The sequence below is a fragment of the Haliotis rubra genome, unplaced genomic scaffold (genome assembly GCF_003918875.1).
Source record: "Haliotis rubra isolate DU_JTF1 unplaced genomic scaffold, ASM391887v1 Scf14, whole genome shotgun sequence".
NCBI lineage: Eukaryota > Metazoa > Mollusca > Gastropoda > Lepetellida > Haliotidae > Haliotis > Haliotis rubra.
Genome location: NW_025765336.1, coordinates 4,211,598 through 4,235,563, shown reverse-complemented (window position 1 = coordinate 4,235,563; position 23,966 = coordinate 4,211,598). Strand labels below are relative to the sequence as shown.

At 41.5% G+C, this 23,966-nt stretch overlaps 1 protein-coding gene across 1 annotated transcript in view; it reads left to right on the top strand.

The window, feature by feature from the left end:
- Positions 1-21,472: 21,472 nt before the first annotated feature.
- LOC124268743 (phosphatidylinositol 4-phosphate 3-kinase C2 domain-containing subunit alpha-like) overlaps positions 21,473-23,966 on the top strand; it is a 71,854-nt gene continuing 69,360 nt past the window's right edge. Inside the window, 1 exon segment of the mRNA XM_046703773.1 lies at positions 21,473-21,551. The gene's annotated coding sequence lies outside the window, so the exon portion shown is untranslated.

The window sequence follows — 23,966 nt, the reverse complement described above, 5'->3', positions numbered from 1 at the left end:
CAGTTAGTCTTGTAATATAGCTACTGACATTCTCGTCAGTAGCCTGGTTCATCTCCAGCACACTCACGTCAGACGCAGCTTGAGAGGAGAAGCGTAAACCCAACTAACTCTCTTCAATGAAGAGCCCGTGAAGATCCGGGTTAGGATTGGTTTTCAACAAAACCATGCTTGTCGTAAGAGGCGACTAACGGGATCTGGTGATCTGGCTCGATGACATGGTTGACACAGTCATCGCATCCCAATTGCGTCGATCAATGCTGATGTTGTTGATCACTGGATTGTCCGGTCTGGTCACACTCCGGCACAGCGATGACTTAACATATCATCACTGCCACAGGCTTATTTGCATATCACGTGACCGGACTTTTCTGTTGTTTGTAATCAAACGCGCATATTCATAATAAGAAGAGACTGGACTCACGAAAGATTTTTCGGCGCTCTCTTCATAATGTTTTTCATTGTTACATATATATTCTTCCACAACTGCGACAGTAAGGTCTATGACAGTACATATTTAGACATCAAACTGGCTGCATCGTTTGCTCTCCATCAGCTTCGATGACTGCACCTGGAGCCGTACAACCTATGTAAACAAAGGATCGCTACGCAAATCGAAATAGTGTTACATGTTTTTGGATATTTTCTCAGTGAAACTAAACCATTCTATTAAAGATGTTTAGTTAGATGTGTAGACTCGTCAAAAATAAAAGAATAAAAGAAATCTGTACATTATATTGAATGGACATTGCAAGATGTGACGAATCGTCACATTTTTCTGGCCTGTGGCAGAGGTACTATGCTGGCTTGCCGCATGGAACTCTGGGTAGGAGAGTGCGGTCTGGGCAACTGTCCAACTCGGCAGAATGTCTTCAACATAAACAATGGAACGATAAGAACGGCATCAGATGCCGTTGTTTGAAAATACCCCGGTAGTTCTTGTCTGATTGTAATAAAATATCACAGCAGTGTAGGCGTTTTCGGATTTGCTGGTACGTGGATGGTATAATGACTATCCAATTTAATTCTATTTCTGTGTTTTTTACCTCCATATTAAGCATGTCATGTAACACTGTGATTTCTATTGGCCTATGATAATAAAAACACACATTTGAATTATTTCAATCCGAAAACTTTGCCATTGCTTGAAAAATCACAAAATGTACTTAGGCAAATAGTATTACACATCTAACTTAAAATCACAGCAAATGCTTACATGTATTTCTTATGGAACAATAAAGTTCCGTTCGTATCCTCAAAACAGCGTCGACCCCTAAGTCTTTTTAGGCAATTTAAATTGCATGCAATACAGCAATTACTACTCCCTTGCTGTAACCCGTGTTTGGTGCTATGAACCTACACCTGTTTCTATGTCATGATTCACTTCATGAGGAAGGGCAACGATATTTGGATGAACAACGTCTTTATTGCTGTGAGAGCTCTCACAAGAAAGAAGTTCAAGATATTTTTATGGATTAAACTTCTTTATAATTTCCCTCACGACGTTTCGAGACCATTCCAGGTCCCTTCATCAGGTGAACTCTGATGAAGGGACCTGAAATATCTCGAAACGTCGTGAAAATTATAAAGAAGTTTAATCCATAAAAATATCTTGGACATCAATGTACAACTTCAAAATGCCACTGAAAGACAAGAAAGAAGTTGTTCATCCATATATTGTAACCCTTCCTTACTGCTCCAACTTCTAAATGCCTCTCAAAGAAGTTATTCACTTGATGGTTAGTTGATGAATTTATAACAGGTATAATTGATAGAAAAAAAACACTCAGATTACCCGATAAAGGTTCCCATTTAACATTTCTCGTGTCTCGAGTAAATACTCAACATTATGAATTAAGGTCTGATGTGGTAAATCTTTTACATGCTATGTAATATGTGCATATAGTGCAGCAAGAGGAATGTTCAGCTGAGTTTAAAAAACAAACGTCCATCAAAGGATTAACTGATAACACACTGGTTGATTAATTACTTTTATCTTGCAGAGCGGAATTGTCAAAAGGTAGTGTTTATGTATGTAGATTTACTAACGTATACTGAATACAACCTGTAAAGTGCCTGTGTAAAAACAACGCCTCTCCTCCAAAGGATTAACCGTTAATACGTTGATTGATTGCTCATTGTTGTCTAACTAAATTACCTTCAAATATTAATGGACATCATGCAAATAGCTGTCAGGGGTGCTCTCTTGGGTGATCAATACACCGATGTGAAAAAAATATTGTGTTTGTGTCATTTGTATGTTTGGATATTACTGGTTCGGAAGTCAGAATATAAATCTTCGCTACGGGTAAGTTTCCTCTTTAAACTCTTTAGTGGTCAAAATATAGGTTTCTATTCTATTTCTATTGTTTCATTAAATTACACCAATTGTTATTTTAATGATATCATTTCAAAATGATTTAGGTGTTCAGTTACCGATTGTTTATATAAAGTATAGGCTACTGAATATTCGCAATTGCCCGTACTTTTAAATATCTTTAACGCCCATTTAGTGCTGTTCTCTGTTGACTTTTCATTCCTACTTTTAGCCAGTTGTTGTAGCCTGCTCTCGTCTGTACTTGCAAACCTTGTTGTTATATCCTCGGCTGGTATATTCGGCTCCGATACATCAAACGCAGGTGTCATTTCAGGAGCGCTAAGTAACATATCATCGTCACTGTCATCGAAGTCAAGTTCGTGTTTATAAACACTCCTACGACACCCAGTTCTCAGGTTTTCAATAATGAACTTCCTCGCCATATTTCTTCCTGGTAAATGGAACTCAACAAAGGGGTAAGCGCAGTAGTTGGAACAGTGAAACAAATCCACGTGCGGTACGTGATGAGTGTTAACTTAGACCAACTCTCTTGTTCTCGGTGTTGCATGCATTTAATGTGTATACCAACGTGTAAAACAAACCAATAATAACGATTTGAAACTATGATCGTTTGTTAAACAACTTTTATCCTTAGTTGAATGAAATTCTCAGTTTTAAACGTTCAAATGGCAAGGTAAAATTTTGAGGATTCGCAATCATATTTCACTTTATTTGATTTACGTTTTTGTTTGAATTGAAATTCGTCGGGACGTTTTCACTGCAAACAGACTATATTTATTACTTCTTTGAGTGGCATTTAGAAGCTGGCATGATAAACAGGAACGATTGTTTATGGAAAGACAACTTCTTTATTGCAATCGATGAGACGTTTCTGTGTAACGCCGTAAGCATGGATTGCAATAAAGAAGTTTTCTGTCCATAATAAACGTACCTGTTCATCACTAGTTATAACGATTTATACAATTTTTTTGCATATTGGCTATTAGACTGTTAAAAAACACATGCCATGGAACAGGTTTCTTTGTCAGCTGCAGATGAATGGCACATCGTTCCTTTATGTGGATATTGATGGAGACATTGCTCGAACAATTTAATGGCCTGATATCATTGTTCTCATTTTAATTTTAATATTTTTACTGACAGATTAAGTTAATAATGAAGATGGTAATGAGTAAAACGATTTCATATTTGTTGATCAATGTTAGGATACTTATACTACCAATTGCGCTTGTTAAGAAAAGATCGTAACCCAGTCAAGAATTCTGGGATATCATCCGGGTACTCGCGGGAGATAAACAATAACAAAAGCAACAATGTCCCTTTTAATTAAACAACAAACAAACAAACTCTTTTATGAAGAATATCTTAGACTAACATCTAGTCTCTGATATGAACATATTTTACTGAAAAAGCGTCATGGTAAAAAAATATAAAATATAATGAAAAGGAGCCCTGAGACCTTCTTCATTTTCAGAAGCTGTGGTTTAAAAGTGTTGTTTTTTTCAATTCAAGTCATTTGCACGACGAATGGATGGGTTTGAGTGGGTTTTGCTAACGTTTTCTAGAGCCGAAATGGATGTATTGTGCTGTGAAGCATTTCGGGTCGGGGTCATCTCAAATATATATATATATATATATATATATATATATATATATATATATATATATATATATATATATACATATATATATACATATATATATATATATATATATATATATATATATATATATATATATATATATATATATATATCTATATATATATTTAAATCTGCAGTCTCGAAAGCCACGAGAATATGTGTGTTGAGCGAGATATATGTTCCTAGTTGTCTTGTCACGCCTCAGGCACGGGTTTGTTTCCCAAGTGGGTAAAATGTGTGAATGTCATGTCTGGTGATCCCCGCCATTACTTGGCTATAATGAAAACGTCATAAAATCCAACTCACTCACTCACCTCCAACCTCAGGGTCTTGTAACGCTAAAAATTGCCATCAAGGTATGTACTATCACTGATTGGGCCTTAGCACTATGTAAAAGGTGTAGTGCTAAGGCCCCGTCAGTGATAGTACATACCTTGATGGCAGTATTTAGCGTTACAAGCCCCTGTGCAACCAGCCCCGCGTTCACTTTAAAGAGAAACAGAACACACCCGACTTTATTAATATGTTTAATCAAGTAACATACACTTACGAGATCTAGCGTATGTGTGTCTGGGCGTATATGTGTCTTGGCGTATGTGTCTTGGCGCATCTGTCATGGCGAATATGTTTCTTTGTGTCTTGGCGAATGGGTCATTTCTCGGAAATCTCCCGTAGACAATGTTCAGCTATCTTCTTCATCCCCTCTTTCGCCCTCAACAGAGTCGACTCCAACCTCGTCGTAATCCTTCTCAAGGGCAGCCAAGTCCTCACGGGCCTCGGAGAACTCTCCTTCCTCCATACCCTCACGCACGTACCAATGGACGAAGGCTCGCTTGGCGTACATCAGGTCAAACTTGTGGTCAAGACGCGCCCAGGCCTGGGCGATGGCCGTGGTGTTGCTCAACATACAGACAGCTCTCTGGACCTTGGCCAGGTCCCCGCCGGGGACAACTGTTGGTGGCTGGTAGTTGATGCCGACCTTGAAACGAGTGGGGCAATCGTCGACGAACTGGATAGTCCTTTTGGTCTTGATGGTGTCGATGGCAGCGTTGACGTCCTTTGGAATGACGTCACCACGATACAGCATGCAACACGCCATATACTTGCCGTGACGGGGATCACACTTGACTATCTGGTTGGCCGGCTCGAAAGCGGCGTTGGTGATATCTACCACAGACAGCTGTTCATGGTAGGCCTTCTCGGGGGAGATGACAGGGGCGTAGGTAGCCAGAAGGAAGTGGATACGTGGGAAGGGGACCAATTTGGTCTGTAACTCATTTAAATCCATGTTCAGGGTGCCATCGTACCTGAGAGGGGCAGTAATGGAGCTTACAATCTGACCAGTCAGACGGTTGAGGTTGGTGTACGTTGGTCGCTCAATGTCAAGGTTACGTCTACAGATGTCGTAGATGGCCTCGTTGTCGACAATAAAGGCGCAGTCGAAGTGTTCCATGGTGGCGTGGGTGGTCAGGACGGAGTTGTAGGGCTCCACAACAGCAGTAGTCAACTGAGTGCCCGGGTAAACAGAGAATTCTAGCTTGGCCTTCTTGCCGTAGTCGACGCCGAGGCGCTCCGTCAACAGGGAGGTGAAGCCAGAGCCGGTGCCGCCACCGAAGCTGTGGAAGATAAGGAAGCCCTGGAGTCCAGTGCACTGGTCAGCCAGCTTCCTGATCCGGTCAACGACGAGGTCGACCATCTCTTTGCCGATGGTGTAGTGGCCACGGGCGTAGATGTTGCCGGCGTCCTCCTTACCAGTGACCAGCTGCTCGGGATGGAACAACTGACGGTAGGTGCCGATACGGACCTCATCTGGCAGAAAAAATCAGGCGCGTTAGGCATAATAACACAACCCGGCTTCAGTTCGATCTTAGCGCTGTGATTGTCTTCACAGTGTGAGGGGCGGTAGGGTAGCCTGGTGGTTAAAGCGTTGGCTCGTCAGGCCAAAGACTCGGGTTCGATTCCCCACATGGTACAATGTTTGAAGCCAATTTCTGGTCACTCCCGCTGTAATATTGCTGGAATATTGCTAAAAGCGGCGTAACACCGAACACACTCACTCACTCATGATCATTCACTTACTACAGTGTAATATTTAGGATCGTCTTAGCTGGTGATAATCGCCATTTACACTTCAAGACGTTCGATTTTAGCTTGAGGTGTCACCTTTAGTGACCATTTGATAAAGGCACATATAATATTGACGGTTTGTTCTTTGGGGTTTCTGCCTCGGTGGGGTAGCATAGTGGTTTATACGTTCTCTCTTCACGCCGAAGACCCGGGTTCGATTCCCCACATGGTACAATGTGTGAAGCCCATTTCCGGTCACCCCCGCCGTGATATTGCTGGATTACTGCTAAAAGCGGCGTAAAACCAAACTCACTCACTCACTTTGGGCTTCTTGTTGTTGCTGTTGTTGCACATGTTGTTCTGGATGCTCAGTCAAGAACATGGGTTAAAGGTAATCGTTTATTTACCGATAACGGTGGGTTCCAGGTCGACGAAGACGGCTCTGGGGTGTGTTCCCATCCCCGGTCTCGGTGAAGAAGGTGTTGAAGGAGTCGTCCCCATCCCCGGTACTTTTGTCCGAGGGCATCTGACCATCAGGCTGGATGCCGTGCTCCAGACAGTATAATTCCCAGCATGTATTGCCGATTTGGACTCCGGCCTGACCCACGTGGATGGAGATGCATTCCCTCTGTAATATATATTAAAATACACTCTTCAAAAAATGAAACGCACAGGCGTTTTCAGCAGGTCATTTCGATATATTTTGACAGCAATCGTCATTAAGACAATTCTTATGTTTGAATCCCGTTAATAATGTCGTGGTTGTTGTGTACAGCTCGCAAATGCATCCCTAAATGTGTTTGTATATGTTTGCCATAAAAAACGAAAACGATACATGAAAAGTGCATACTGAAAAAGTTATCCTCGTAATGCTCGTGCAGTGTGTCGGAAACATGAATAGCGACATCGACTATAAAACTCCAAACCAAATTCATCACTTCAGTATGCAATTTACAACCTAAACAAAGACCAAAAATGCCAAAATTGAATGCTTCTGACCGAAATATCGCCATTGGATGTTTGGAAGCAGGGGAGTCCCAGTCTGCCGTTGCAAGACACTTCAACGTCCACCACCGCACCATATCTCGATTATGACATCGATATACCCGCTTCAATTCGACCCAAGATCGTCCAAGAAGTGGAAGACCAAGAGTGACCACTCCTGCTCAGGACCAATTCATCCGGGTGTTTCACCTATGTCACCGATTTGCTAAAACGGAAACTGCAGGACAGGTGCCTGGTCTTCGAAGGAACCATCAGAAATCGTCTGAGAGAAGCGAGAATTCGAGCATATCGACCTGTCCCGACACGACTACACCGACAACGACGTGTCCAGGAATGGGAACTGGCGACGCGTTGGTTTAGCGATGAATCGCGTTTCCTCCTGCAACGACGGTCGTCACGCCGAAGACCCGGGTTCGATTCCCCACATGGGCACAATGTGTGAAGCCCATTTCTGGTGTCCCCCGCCGTGATATTGCTGGAATATTGCTAAAAGCGGCGTAAAACTAAAACTCAGTCCTGCAACGACGGGGTGGGAGACAACGTGTCTATCGACGTCCACACGAACGTTTTGCGCCGAACTGCGTTCGACAGGTAGACAGACTTGGTGGAGATGGCGTCATGGTGTGGGGAGTCGTGTCCTACACGGGTAGATCAGAGCTAGTGGTGGTTCAAGGCAATCTTACAGCAAATCGTTACATCGACCAAATCCTGCGACCTCACCTCCTCCTACTTTTTAACCGCCAGGGGGAGGTGTTTCAACACGACAACGCTCTACCATAAACAGCTCATGTAACAGATGCCTATCTCACCAATGCAAACGTCAATGTCCTTCCCTGGCCTTCCAAATCGCCTGGTCTGAGCCCGATCGAGCTTCTATGGGACGAACTTGATCGACGAGTCCGTAAACGTCACCATCGTCCTCGGACACTTGCAGACCTTGCCAACGCGTTCAGGGCGCGTAGCTACCATTAATAAAAGCCCGGGCTTACATGATTGCTGCTAATAGGGATGGACAAGTCCTGAATACTATGTAAATATAATATCGGGCTTACAAGAAAAAATTAGCTTGCTACGCGCCTGGCGTTGCAGGAGGAATGGCGAAGAATTCCCCACGCAAAAATCGGACGATTTGTGCAATACCTTCCAAAGCGACGTCGGGCAGTGACGGCTGCAAGGAGTGGTGTCACCAGGTACTGACCTGAACGCCCCCTTGTGTCCACACATGTGCAGTGAGTGAACTGAGTTAATGCTGACAATGACAACAATACATATGTTCATCCGTGTGTCGAATTTCCCTCATCTATAGTCCAGCTTAAGCGACTTGTGTACACTTGAATACGTTTAATACATTGCCTTATTTCTGACCTGTGCATTTCTTTTTTAAGGGTTTACATGGGACTGCTATATGCTCTCTGATTACTATAGTTGTTCTGTCATAAAGTGAGTGTGTGAGTGAGTTTAGTTTAGTTTTAGGAAATCGACTTTCAAATGTGTGAAAAACATAGATCTATGTAAAGTTTGACAGGCAAATTTGAAACCATCTCTGCTCTGCGCACATAATTTCAGTTCAATTTTCCACCCATTATTTAACTAATGACATCACATTTATCAACTTATACGTATGGTTCCACAATGCCCAATCCCGTAGGCCGCCATGTTCAAGGCGTTTACGGCACTGTACACAGGTTGATTAAATTGTTGCCGTTCGATAAATAAGCAACGGAAAATTAAACAGAAATTATGCAATTGTAGGTAAGATGATTCCTCACAAATGTGCAAAATTTGACTTGGATCTTACGAAAAGTAAATTCATGAAAATTATTTATGCTACACTAAATTAACATGTTAGTCTATGGAAATTACGACAAGTGTCCGAATATTTTTTGCACGATTCTGTAGCTGTCAAGGACTTTTCAGCTGATGTTGCCTGATGCCTTGCTTCCTGTATGGTGGTAGTCTCTTTATTGTAGACAATCTGCCGTATTTCCGAACACCATTTACTGCTACTGCCACGACAAGAGAAGGGAGGTTGAGGTGTGTCGCAGTACCTTCAACTCTTGTAACATAGGGGGCGGTGGGGTAGCCTAGTGGTTAAAGCGTTGGCTCGTCACGCCGAAGACCCGGGTTCGAATCCCAACATGGGTGCAATGTGTGAAGCCCATATCTGGTGTCCCCCGCCGTGATGTTGCTGGAATATTGCTAAAAGCGGGATAAAACCAAACTCAGTCAGTCAGTTAGTCTTGTAATATAGCTACTGACATTCTCGTCAGTAGCCTGGTTCATCTCCAGCACACTCACCTCAAACGCAGCTTGAGAGGAGAAGCGTAAACCCAACTAACTTTCTTCAATGAAGAGCCCGTGAAGATCCGGGTTAGGATTGGTCTTCAACAAACCATGCTTGTCGTAAGAGGCGACTAACGGGATCTGGTGATCTGGCTCGATGACATGGTTGACACAGTCATCGCATCCCAATTGCGTCCATCAATGCTAATGTTGTTGATCACTGGATTGTCTGGTCTGGTGTTATGTTCACAGAAAGCCGCCATATACAGTAGCCGGAATACTGCTGAGTGTGGCGTTAAAGGGATAATGATCCAGCGATCCACTTTCAACAAAAATGTAAATCAAATGAAGGGAAATTAAGATTGCGAATCCTCATAATTTTACCTTGCCATTTGAACATTTAACATTCAGATTTTTTTCAACTTAAGATAAAAGTTGTTTAACAAACGATCATCGTTTCAAATCGCTATTACTGGTTTGTATTACAAAGGGGTTAGCGCAGTAGTTGGAACAGTGAAACAAATGCACGTGCGGTACTTGATGAGCGTTAACTTAGACCAACGCTCTTGTTCTCGGTGTTTCATTTAATGTGCATACCCCCGTGTAATACAGACTATAGTTATTACTTCTTTGAGTGGCATATAGAAGCTGGTATGATAAACAGGAACGATTGTTTATGGAGAGACAACTTCTTTATTGCAATCGATGAGACGTTTCTGTGTAACGCCGTTAGCATCCATTGCAATAAAGACGTTTTCTATCCATAAAAACGTACCTGTTCATCACTAGTTATAACGATTTATACAATTCTTTTGCATATTGCCTATTAGACTGTTAAAAAATACATGACATGGAACAGGTTTCTTTGTCAGCTGCAGATGAATGGCACATCGTTCCTTTATGTGGATATTGATGGAGACATTCCTCGAACAGTGTAATGGCCTGATATTATTGTTCTAATTTTAATTTTAATATTTTTACTGACAGATTAAGTTAAACTTCAGAATGGTTTCAATTGTTATCAAAATAATGAAGATGGAAATGGTGATGAGTAAAAAGATTCCATATTTGTTGATCAATGTCAGGATACTTATGCTGCCACATTGCGCTTGTTAAGAAAAGATCGTAACCCAGTCAAGAATTCTGGGATATCATCCGGGTACTCGCGGGAGATAAACAATAACAAAAGCAACAACCGGTCCAGGGGAATTGCTCTGGATCAGTGTCCCTTTAAGTAAACAACAAACAAACTCTTTTATAAAGAATATCTATGTGGCTTTGTTTACTCTAAACTCAATATTTCTACTTCGGGATTAAACTAGGAAGTAGTAGACACTTCAGCCTTTCTGAACTGCTCTTGTTGTCAAATTCGTCAAGCAGGAAGGGCTTCCTGAACAAGTTTCCTTCTTTCTGTATAACGCTAAACCATGAAGAACGCCTTTAAGACTTAATCATGGCAATTTTTGCTTGGGACCAATATCTTAAACCTGCAATTTTGCAGAGTTCCACTGACACTTAGCCATGCTGTATATTGTACTACCTATCGTCTACCAACAAGGGCTCTGAGTTTGCGAAGGTTCATTTCACAAATATATAGGGGTATATTAAAGTGTATATTCCACCAGAGAAGACTGTCTTATTGAAGATATATTGGTCGATTTTACACCACCCGTGTATGTACAGCGTATGTTTGCGTGGGTGAGTGATTGAGTTTGCTTTTACGCCGCTTTTAGCAATATTCCAGCAATATCACGGTGGGGACACCAGGTATGGGCTTCACACATTGTACCCATATGGGAACTCGAGCCCGAGTCTTCGGCGTGATAAGCGAACGCTTTATCCACTAGGCTACCCCTACGCCCGTGTGCGTGGGTGAATTGATCTGGAGAGTAAAGAGTGAGTGAATATTGCTTAATGCCGCATCGGCAATTTTGCAGCTATTTACGGCGAAGAAGAATAAAAGAATACTCCTGAATACTGAAACTGACAACAACAAAACATGGAAACATTATCAGAACGTTATGGCTGCAAAAAGTCGCCATAGATTGCAAATGTAAGGACCAAAACTCTACCATGCTACCCAATCAAGACCATTCCGATCTGATGACCTTTCCTTGTTTGATCTATTTTCAGCCCCCATCAAACACTTGTGCATATTATCCTTATTCCGGCAGTTTATGTGACTGCAGCTGTGCACGATATCGAGTCTGGACCAGACAAACCACTGATTCGTAGTGTAACGTACACATCCATTAAATGTACCACATGATTATGTTCAGTGAGTGAGTGAGTTTCCTTTTAATTAAACTATATCACTAAACAATATCGGCTTACAAAACAAAGTCATCTCTTAACAAACAAAGTACAAGTTTCACTGAGTGACTTACTGCGTTTCCAACACTATTTCAGTCATCTCAGTGACGGTTTGATTTATGTGGGAGAAAAGCCCAAAGTGAAGATGGTCTCCCCAAACCAGTGAGTGATGAGATTTGACGCCGCTTTTAACAATATTCCAGCAATATCACGGCGGAGGACACCAGAAATGGGCTTCACATATCGTACCCATGTGGGGAATCGAACCCAGGTCTTCGGCGTGACGAGTGGACTAGCCACTATAGGCTACCCCTATTGCCCAATTATATTTAGAGTGAGTGAGTATGGTTTTACGCCGCTTTTTCAGCAATATTCCAGCAATATCACGCGGGGAACACCAGAAATGGGCTTCACACAATGTACCCATGTGGGGAATGGAACCTCATCGACATTCAGTTGTTGTGTAGGTGTGCTTGTATTAGGATTTCAGTATTTATTATATCTTTTTAGCCGTTCTTGTAACCAGTGATATGTTTGAATCAATTAGAGTGAGTGAGTTTGGTTTTACGCCGCTTTTAGCAATATTCCAGCAATATCACGGCGGGGGACACCAGAAATCAATTAGAGGCCTACAGAAATGATATATAGTATGACCAGAAATTTTTGAGAATTTTAGGAATATGTTTATTTGGATTTCTAGTATAAACAACCTTGACCAGCTATCAAGTGCTTGGTTTCATTCAAGAGAGACAACTCCGTTAATCCTTTTTCATTAGTTTGTGAAGAGTTATCCCCCTTTGTTTACTTGCTAGCAGACGACATTTTCAGTGCTCCTCAGTATGGATGATTTAGAGAAGAGGAAGTTGACTTTAGAGTATTATAACAAGGACATCAGATCAACTAAAGTGATTTCAAGTAGAACAGGCATCCCTTTGTCCACTGTTTATCGTGTTTTGAAAAATATTGCAAATGGATATGGCATTGAGCACTAGGGAGGCGCAGGTAGGCACAGAAATTTGACTGTCGGTGACAGGAGGCGGCTTGGTATTCTTGTTTCTAAAAACAAACGAAGGAGTTTAGAAAACTTAAGGCTGGATATGATTGATAGAGGAATTGGGCTGTCTGTAAGGAGACAATTAGAACTGAGCTGCATGCAATGGGTTGGCAGAAAAGTCGAGGAATTCCATCACCGAACATGAAACCTGAACAAAAGGAGCGAAGGTTGAACTTGTGCTTACAGCATAGAAATTTTAACTGGGACAATGTGATTTTCTCAGATGAAAGTTCTGTGTGGCTGTTTCCTAATACACTGAAATTCTGGACCAAACAAACTGAAAAATCTTTGTATCAGCGCCCAAAGTACAGTCCGAAATTTAACGTATGGGGTGGCATATCTGTGTTAGGGGCAACGCCCCTCTGTGTATTTGAAGGGAATATGAACAGTGAGCGGTACACAGATATTCTCGAGGGACATGTACATCCATCTGCTCACGTGTTCTATGGAAATTTTGGATTTTCCAGCAGGACAACGACCCAAAACATCGTTCAAAGCACTCACAGGCCTGGTTTCGGACCCAAAATATGACATTATTAGATTGGCCAAGCTATAGCCCTGACCTAAATCCAATAGAAAATGTTTGGGGACTTATGAAGGAAAGTGTCAATAAGAAAGATCTGACAAATATTGCTGAAATGAAAAAAGAGGTGGTCAGATATTGGGACAGCATGGACCACGACTTTCTAACTTCATTGATCAGTAGTATGCCACGCCGCATTGAAGCCTGCATTGCTGCCTATGGTGACTTGACAAAATGCTAACTGTTCACCTGTCTTTGAATCTGGAGTTATGTTCTGCTAATATTCACATTTAATACGTGAGTAATGAGTGAAAAAAATAAAAAAATACAATCTCAAAATTCTCAATAATTTCTGGTTGTACTGTACAATGTTCGATCTATATTAGGGCTGTGCAAAATTACCGGTAAACCGGTATATACCGGTACAGTATCTCGCGATACGATTATCGCGATATGGTTCAGATTCTGCAATATATTGTGTCATCCAGAGTTAGCTCCATTTGAATTATCTGCCCTTGATTTCCATAGCAAAAATATTTGCTTTAAAAGTGTCAAATATACTCTGATTTCTGTTGGTTTCATGTAACATTTTACAAGTGGAACTGTCATTATAACTGGCTCTAAATTTGAAAAATATTCTACCAAATGCTTTACGTTTTGTGGGTTTGAATGATTTCATTTGGAGGAATTAAGTGGTCTCAAATGAACTCAACTTTTTGGGGAGGAGTAGTAGAGCGCTCCGACTCTGAGTGATCATTTCAAAATTTCACAGTATTTTGTTTTGTTTTGTTTTTTTGTTTCATAATGGGACATGTGATATCAATTCATCATTAAGACCTGAGTCTGATACATTTTGTACGACTGTATAAATGACATTCCAGTCAAGGGTCTTAGTTATTGGAAGTCACATGCGATTTTAATGTCAAGTAATTCACTTAAATCAGGATTTTGTTTCATTTTGCAATAGTCCATGTTAACACATGTTTATAATGGAGTTGAATCTGAATAAATCACTGACATACAGTAACAAAAATGGCACACTGCACTGAAGTACATTCTGTTTCAGCAAACAACACTGACCATGAACATCATGTTCTACTGTCACCTTTATTATTATGTTCGCAACATTCCACGTTAAGGCTCTATGTTATTTTATCTATCTGTAAACCACTGACATACCGCCATACACAAAGGGGATAGGGAGACTGAAAGTGTGGCTATTATGAATTTATGATGTACGCACTTGGGCAGAAACCTTCCAGTCAATATATCACAATATGTATTGCAATATCTCTTAAATTATTGCAACATATCGCAATATGAAAATCAGGGCAATACCCAGCCCGAATCTATATGTAGCTTTCCCATTACACACAACAAGGGTCCTTATAACACAGGATATATCAGCTGGCAAGCCGGACGAATTGGGCCACTTATTGTAAGTGTACACAATATTGCCCCAGTGTTATTAAATGACAGACAGACAGAGTAACAGACAGACAATCGTGCAATCGTGACTATATCCCTTTTACTCAAAGGATTTTAATTGAAACTGGCTGGGTGTTTTTTCATTTTAGGTAAGACGTTATAAATGCAATTTCTGTAACTTATTTACTCTCGAGAAACAGACATTTTACATTGTGACCAACGAGTATATCTATGATCTGGCCATTTCCGGTTTCGCCGTAACAGGGAAGTACGTGAGGTTTCCCCAAAATTTATTAAAAGTCATATATACATATATACGGCATATATACATAAATTGGCACACCCCGAGAAAACAGCTATACCGGAGGCAGCCGCAGCTAGAAAGGTATCTCGTTATCTTTATCCATAGCTGTGACATATGTTATTTGACACGTGTCCTCTTTTGTTTAGTGACCCGTGAAGATCCTGGTTGGAAATGATCTTCACTAACCCGTGCTTGTCGTAAGAGGCGACTAACGGGGTTGAATGATTACACGAGCTGATTTGGTTGGTACATTTCATAGAATTCCAATTGCACAAATCGATGCTCATGATGTCAATCACTGGATTGTCTGACATGATTATAAACAGACAGCTATCATATAGCTGGAATATTGCTGAGTGCGGACTTAGGAAACAAAGAAGCAAGTAACAGATCTGATTTTAGTATGCAAGTATGTTTGTCCATATGCATTTGTATGCGTCCTATCTACTGCCCTGTGCAAGTTAATATATGCTTATCTAAAGCGCTGCAATTTGCTGTGTAGAGTTGCTCCCCTTTCCGTATAGGATCCTTTGAAATTGGGACGAGCGTTTGTGTTGATGTAGCTTTGGGTCTGGGTGCTGTACCCATGTTCGTTGGTTTCACTAAAGTGTTCACGTCTCCATCTACATTTACGTCTCCATCTAAGGACCCTGAGACGTTGTAATGTAACTAAACTGTGTTTAACACATGATCCACTCGGACATAATATACACACAATAGAGGAACCATATCTTTTCCGTTTCACCCAGCTCGTGCTTTTCAGCAACCCGTGCTTGTCGTAATAGGTGACTAACGGGATTGAAAGGTTAGATTCGCTGACTTGGTTGACAACGAAAACAAACATTACTGCTATGCATAAGTCATAAATGAAGCAGGTCTAGATTTCCCTCAGGTTCTGAATTTCCTACTCCGTTTCAGATTAACGGAATTCTTTTTTTCATCTAAATTTATGTTTTTAAAAACTAGCCCTTAGTCTAACACAAACCGAATCATTACCGACAATTTGAATCATTACGCATGCTCAAATCAATTCATTTCCAAATAATCTAATAGAAGTTTGTTAGTGAAAAAGAGACTGGCCTAAATCCAATTCAAACTGATAAATTTGAATATTAAACCATGGTTGTGCATGTTGAAAAGCACGTTAATAAAATAATAAAAGTAATATAAAAGTTTTAATGGCTGAGATCAGATATATAATTTCTTACAGAGTTCTCCAACATGTCATACCATCTTTGAAAATCAAAAACATATCTCGTATATCAACCGATATATCCTCTGGATATATTACAACTCAACAAATAAATTCACGTCCGGGTTCCTGGCGTCCCGTTTCTTAATTTATCTCAAACGCAGGCAAGGCACGGACTGTACGCAATGCGTGCTCGTGTCTCCCACCAATAAAGTGACTATAAGATTTCCCGTCCTCATATTCTATTGTTATGCCTCATTGAGCTGCTTTCGTGGGAAGGATCCTGCTTCCGCATTGTCAATGACAACAGAAAACAAGATGGGGATAAGTATATTTCTCGAGTTTCTTATTTCGTTTCTACGAATATTATTAGAACTTAATAAAGCGAAATATCCTCGGGTGTGGTGCAATATGGGTGATCGATGAGGCATTGATCACGATCATATGTGACTTTCATTAAAAATCAATAACAGTGGAAGTATGTTGTACGGTTCAGTGAATATCGTGATTTGTAACTCTTTTCTTTTCTAATTTTCTTTTTAATGATTTTGATATAACTTTTGGATACGCTGTCAACCGGTACATGCCTACAGGGGAACTAGCTCCGAACTAAGACGAGGACTGACTGACTGAGTTTGGTTTTACGCCGCTTTTAGCAATATTCCAGCAACATCACGGTGGGGGACACCGGAAATGGGCTTCACACACAGTACCCATGTGGGGGTTCGAACCCGGATCTTCGTTGTGACGAGCCAACGCTTTAACCATTAAGCTACCCCACCGCCCCCTAAGACGAGGAAATACGCTGAGTACAAATTTCTTCAGTTTGCTATACCGTAAATGATAAACAACTACACAAAGACAGCAATGAGCAAATTTTCCCGCAGAAAAATAAATGAGGTGAGCGGACTTCCAGCTCAACCTCTGGGCTTTTCCTTCGAGCGGCGGGTCGCTGGTGCAGTGGTGCAGTGGGGTAGCAGTTAACCTAGTAGTTAAAGCGTTCGCCCGTCACGCCGAAAATCCGGGTTCGATTCCCCTCATGGGCACAATGGGTGAAACCCATTTCTGGTGTCGCCCGCCGTAATATTGCTGGAATATTGCTAAAAGCGGCGTAAACCCATACTCACTCACTCCTTCGAGCGGCACATGCTGCTCGTGGTTGTCCTTACACAAGCAGTCGGAATATGGGACCGACTGATAGTATAGACATAAACATATATATATAGTTAAAGACAACAACGGTCAGATGAACAGACAACAATGGACAGATATAGAGGCATTGTCTTGGAATTGTTGATTTGATGACAAACACTTGTTTGTTTGAACATATTTTATTCAGTGTTGAAATGGATTGGGCACAAGTTATGTAACTTATTACCGCCCGCTCCCATCAGAAACATGAACAATAATGGTTGGACGTAATGGATGGACATAATAATATTGAGACATATTATTGATTAATTGAAGCGCTTCAATGTATTTATGCACATGTCTAAAGATATTTTCATTGATAGTATTTGGCAGAGCAGAATTGCCGTAAAGAATGGTATCAATGTCTAACTGAACTTTTTGATAGTTTAAAGTCTTTCTTCAGATCAAAACGGCAACTGACAAATTTTGGACATTTTAAGAAGAAATGGTTAGCATCTTCCACCGGAGCACCACAATTGCAAGCTCTACTCTCTGATAGAATAACCCGAAACAGATCTGCTTGTAATGAACTACACGAATGTCTTAACTTCGTGTGTAGTATATTTGTCTTTCTTTCACCAAATAGAAAATATTTTGGAACCTTGTCATTATTTCCAGATAACTTTGATTTAAACGAACTTTGACAAATTTGACAAACACTGCGAATGGTTTGGTTTGATTGTTGTTTAACGCTGCACTCAGCATCGATCTACGCAATTAGGTTACGATGACATGTGTCAAGCAAGTCAGCGAACGTGACCACCTGATCCCGTTAGTCGCCTCTTACGACAAGCATGGGTTTAACGCTGCACTCAGCATCGATCTACGCAATTAGGATACGATGACATGTGTCAAGCAAGTCAGCGAACGTGACCACCTGATCCCGTTAGTCGCCTCTTACGACAAGCATGGGTTGCTGTCGAGTTGCTGAAGACCAATTCAAACCCGGATCTTCACGGGTCACGGCGAAGGGGATGAGTGAGTGAATAAGATTTTACGCCGCTTTTACCAGTATTTCAACAATACCACGGAGTGGGACACAGAAGGGGATGAACAAGCAAGGTCATTTATGTCAGGCGGTTGGGTAGCCTTGTGGTTAAAGCGTTTGCTCGTCACGCCGAACACTCGGGTACAACACCACTTCTAGTCTAGCCCTTTGTGATGTTTGCTGGCGTAAAATCATACTCGCTCACTCAGTCTTTACCGCTATGCCGATAGGCTATATCCGAGAAGATCATAGGCTCTATCGGAGAAGATCTGTACAGTGATAGCACACTTCAGAGCTTAATTCCAGGAATGGCCTCTGTTCTGCGACTGTCGTCTCGAGCCCTAAAAGGTCTGAGAAAAGAGAACGCGTCGCACACCTGCAGGTCTCAAGCCCTACGTGGACTTACAGAAAGGGAACACGTTGCGCACCTGCACGTTTCAAGCTCTACATGGTCTGATAGAAAGGTTGTCGCACACCTCTACGTCTCAAGCCCTACATGGTCTGACAGAAAGGGAACATGTCGCACACCTGCACGTTTCAAGCTCTACATGGTCTGATATAAAGGGAGTATGTCGCACACCTCTACGTCTCAAGCCCTACATGGTCTGACAGAAAGGGAACATGTCGCACACCTCCACGTTTCAAGCTCTACATGGTCTGACAGAAAGGGAACATGTCGCACGTCTCAAGCCCTACGTGGTCTGATATAAAGGGAGTATGTCGCACACCTCTACGTCTCAAGCCCTCCATGGTCTGACAGAAAGGGAACATGTCGCACACCTCCACGTTTCAAGCTCTACATGGTCTGACAGAAAGGGAACATGTCGCACGTCTCAAGCCCTACGTGGTCTGATATAAAGGGAGTATGTCGCACACCTCTACGTCTCAAGCCCTCCATGGTCTGACAGAAAGGGAACATGTCGCACACCTCCACGTTTCAAGCTCTACATGGTCTGACAGAAAGGGAACATGTCGCACGTCTCAAGCCCTACGTGGTCTGATATAAAGGGAACATGTCGCACACCTGCACGTCTCAAGCCCTCCATGGTCTGACAGAAAGGGAACATGTCGCACACCTGCACGTTTCAAGCTCTACATGGTCTGACAGAAAAGGTTGTCGCACACCTCTACGTCTCAAGCCCTACGTGGTCTGATATAAAGGGAACATGTCGCACACCTCTACGTCTCAAGCCCTACATGGTCTGACAGAAAGGGAACATGTCGCACACCTGCACGTCTCAAGCCCTACATGGTCTGATATAAAGGGAATATGTCGCACACCTCTACGTCTCAAGCCCTACATGGTCTGATATAAAGGGAGTATGTCGTACACCTCTACGTCTCAAGCCCTCCATGATCTGACAGAAAGGGAACATGTCGCACACCTGCACGTCTCAAGCCCTCCATGGTCTGATATAAAGGGAGTACGTCGCACACCTGCACGTTTCAAGCTCTACATGGTCTGATAGAAAGGTTGTCGCACACCTCTACGTCTCAAGCCCTACATGGTCTGACAGAAAGGGAACATGTCGCACACCTGCACGTTTCAAGCTCTACATGGTCTGATAGAAAGGTTGTCGCACACCTCTACGTCTCAAGCCCTACATGGTCTGATATAAAGGGAGTATGTCGCACACCTGCACAAGCTCTCATGGTCTGATAGAAAGGTTGTCGCACACCTCTACGTCTCAAGCCCTGGTCTGACAGAAAGGGAACATGTCGCACACCTGCACGTTTCAAGCTCTACATGGTCTGATATAAAGGTATGTCGCACACCTCTACGTCTCAAGCCCTACATGGTCTGATTTAAAGGGAGTATGTCGCACACCTCTACGTCTCAAGCCCTACATGGTCTGACAGAAAGGGAACATGTCGCACACCTGCACGTCTCAAGCCCTCCATGGTCTGATTTAAAGGGAGTATGTTGCACACCCTGTACGTCTCAAGCCCTCCATGGTCTGACAGAAAGGGAACATGTCGCACACCTGCACGTTTCAAGCTCTACATGGTCTGATAGAAAGGTTGTCGCACACCTCTACGTCTCAAGCCCTCCATGTTCTGATAGAAAGAGAACATGTCGCATATCTCAAGCCCTACGTGGTCTGATAAAAAGGGAACATATCGCACGTCTCAAGCCCTGCATGGTCAAAAAGGGAGTATGTCGCACACCTGCATGTCTCAAGCCCTACGTGGTCTGATAAAAAGAGTACCGATACGACGTGGAAAATTGGAGAATTGCAATATATAGCTAATGACAATGGGTGTGTTCAATGAGATATGTGTGTGTGTGCGTGTGTGCGTGCGTATGTGTGTGCGTATGATAATAATAATGATACACGAATGTCCCTTCTACATGTTTCAACTTCAGCTCCCCGAAGAAAAGTTGAAACGTGTTGGAGGGAATTTCGTGTTGATTCATATTGTGCCAATTTCCCAATATATATAAACTATTAACCTCTTTACACTCTCTCTCTTCTCTCTCTCTCTCTCTCTCTCTCTCTCTCTCTCTCTCTCTCTCTCTCTCTCTCTCTCTCTCTCTCTCTCTCTCTCTCTCTCTCTCTCTCTCTCTCTCTCTCTCTCCACAATTTCATTGGTTACACAAGCAAGAATGGCTAAGCAGATATAATACAAGTAAAATCTTACACACAATAAAGCAACAGCAGACAACGACAGACACACACAAAAACATGTATAGATTTTGCATAGCAATGTCCTTAGATTCACTTAATGCAGGGATAATTATTTGACATAAACAATTACTTTTGTATACAAACTGTAATTTTACTATGTCAAAACGAGGGACCATTCTTTATGAATCGTCAGAATCTTTAGATATCACAGTTTGGGATTCGAACCTACATTTATCATGTTCATAAGTGAAGAAGTTCACTGCGCGTAGAAACGCCCACCATTCAGGAAGTGTTCTAGAGTTACCGTCCTTCGCTAGGATACTACTCGATAAACTACACGATGATATATTCAGCATTGGTAATTGCTTCCCTGCTGCAAACTATGTCCTTATTATAAAACTGTGGGATTCTTTAAAAATATAAACATTGTGTTATGCAGACTTGTCGTAAGAGCATTTGTCAATGAGAATTAAGAAATAAAATATATTATCCACTACTATACACTTAAGTGGAAATGGCTGCCCCTGTCAATGAAAGTTGACCAACAAAACAAAAACAATGCAAACGGATCATTGGCAGACTGGATTTAAATCAAGTAGGTTCCAATTCATTATTTAGTATCAGACAGAAGACTACCAGGTAGTATTTCAACATTTACATAACCAGCTGACCCTTATCAAGATTATCTTTTCTGAGATACTGGCAGGACATCGTAGACTTGCAAAATGACATTAATCTGCTGAGCGTTGTCAACGATCTTCGACAGTCATATGTTATCCGTGTTCGCGTGAGAGTTGTCAGGTATTCATATATCCAGGTATTTTTATAAGATTCCGGCATTTAACTGTCATATTTATCGTTAGAGAATATGGAGACTCAAACCCCTCTAAGTAAAGTTTTTTTCTCGGCTATAATTAATTGGCCTTCGGACTATATATATACAGCTGCAAATGACAGTTTCCTATTGTGGTTTCATTTGTTGTTAATAGTGCAGATGTGCAAAACACAAAGCCTACTGAGTAAATGTTCTCAAAACAATATCTAATGAATTACCATTTTAATTGTATAAATTGCAAGGATACTAATTAATTACATATCTGTATAAAGCTGCAAGTATTAACGTACTGAAACAAGTTTTCCAAAACATTTCACAAAATATGCAGCAAATTCCTGTTCTCAGTACAGCTGTTTCATCTATTTTGTTTGTTTTAATGGTTCCCTCTGTAAACCAAGTAAACTTGTTTAGATACCTTGTTCATTATGTTGAATTGTAAGTAAATAGGCCCAATTAGCAACTTAAACTTAGGTATTTCATCATCAGGCTGCAAGTAAACTGGATAAATTTTGAAATAGGTATGTAAGCTTATCAATTTTATGTCAGTCTCACCTGAACTGAAGATTCTTGCGAACATTTGTACTTGATATAGATCTGTGTGTCATGTGTTGACATTGTAGAACCTTTGTCTGTTCTCTGTCTTTTGCATGTTGTGTGTAAATATATGTAGTACTCGGATCCATGGCAGGCCTCAAATCCGCGGCGGATTTCCAAATCCATGGCAGATTTTCAAATCCATGGCTAGTTGCCGTACCTAATCTGTGGCGGATTGCCGTACCTACCCTAATCTGTGGCGGATTTCCTACACATCGTCATTAGAACATTTTACCTCGGTAGAATAGGGGTTTATGGCATTTCATTTATGTGTTTCTGACTTACTGATACCCCTGGGCCTAGATTTTCGAAGCTCTGTTAGCACTAAGATATTTCAATATTGCTAATGTTTTTATGACTATCATAGAACTAAGAGAGCATCAACAATTTAGGCCATGCTAATCTTGCAAATCTTTAAACTTCCCCATTTCGGATTCAGCGTTTTCAGTTTTGTAATCCACACGTATCAAGTTTTTCCATGTCTTTCCAAAATGTCTCTGCATTGAGATCTTTTGATACGTGTTTTTTCTTCTTTGTAGGTAGCTCCGCAATTACAAAACCATCATTTTCTATGGTTTCCATTTTCTTAGCTTTGAAGATTTTCCTGAGCTTACTATCGCCACAAACGGCTAGTGTCGAATAACGTCAGGAACGGTTAGCGATTATGACGTCATCGCGTAATGACGTAATTACGCAATGATGTCATGTAACAATCGAACAATCAAACCTGCCACGGATTAGGAAACCCGCCATAGATTAGAGACTCGCCACAGATCTGAGTCCTACATATATGTAACATGCATGTCATCGATTCCCAACCACAAAGATCTCATAACGTCAGTCCACGTTCACGTATTTACATTACATGAATGTACTTAGGTAAGAAACCAAGAGCTGATTTATTTCCACGAGTAGTGGTGGATGCTATTTTGAGAGAAAGACATGATAATCAGGCGGAATATTGGTTATTATACGGGACTAACATTTCAACTGTTACGAGTTTGGTCCATCAAGTCATCCTAGTATAAATGCAATGCAGGGAACATTATTATTTGTTCAGCGTGTAGATAGTAACAGTGTGAGGCTGTGATATAGCAAAGTGCACTGCACAAGATATGATAATGTGAAGAAACTGGTCATTGTTCAATATATATAGGACCCGTGAAGAGTTAGAATGAGCCTTCAGTAACCCATGCTTGTCGGAAGAGGTGACTAACGGGATTGGGTGGTCAGGCTCGCTGGCTTGGTTGACACATGTCATCGATCCCCAAGTGCGCAGATCGATGCTCATGCTGTTGATCACTTGAATGTCTGGTCCAGACTCGATTATTTACAGACAGCCTCCATATAGCTGGAATATTGCTGAATGCTGCGTAAAACTAAACTCACTCACTCACTACTTTTACTGAACTCCATATTTCCTGGGGCCTTTGAAAGTTAGTTTGGGGGGACCCTTTAATCCAAAGTGTTGTAAGTGGAAGTAAAGCCCTGGATCTTTTTTCAGTTTGAGCAGTCATTAGTGAAGAAACAACTGGTTAGTAAATAAGTACATAATCAGTGTACGCTCATATCTATATATTT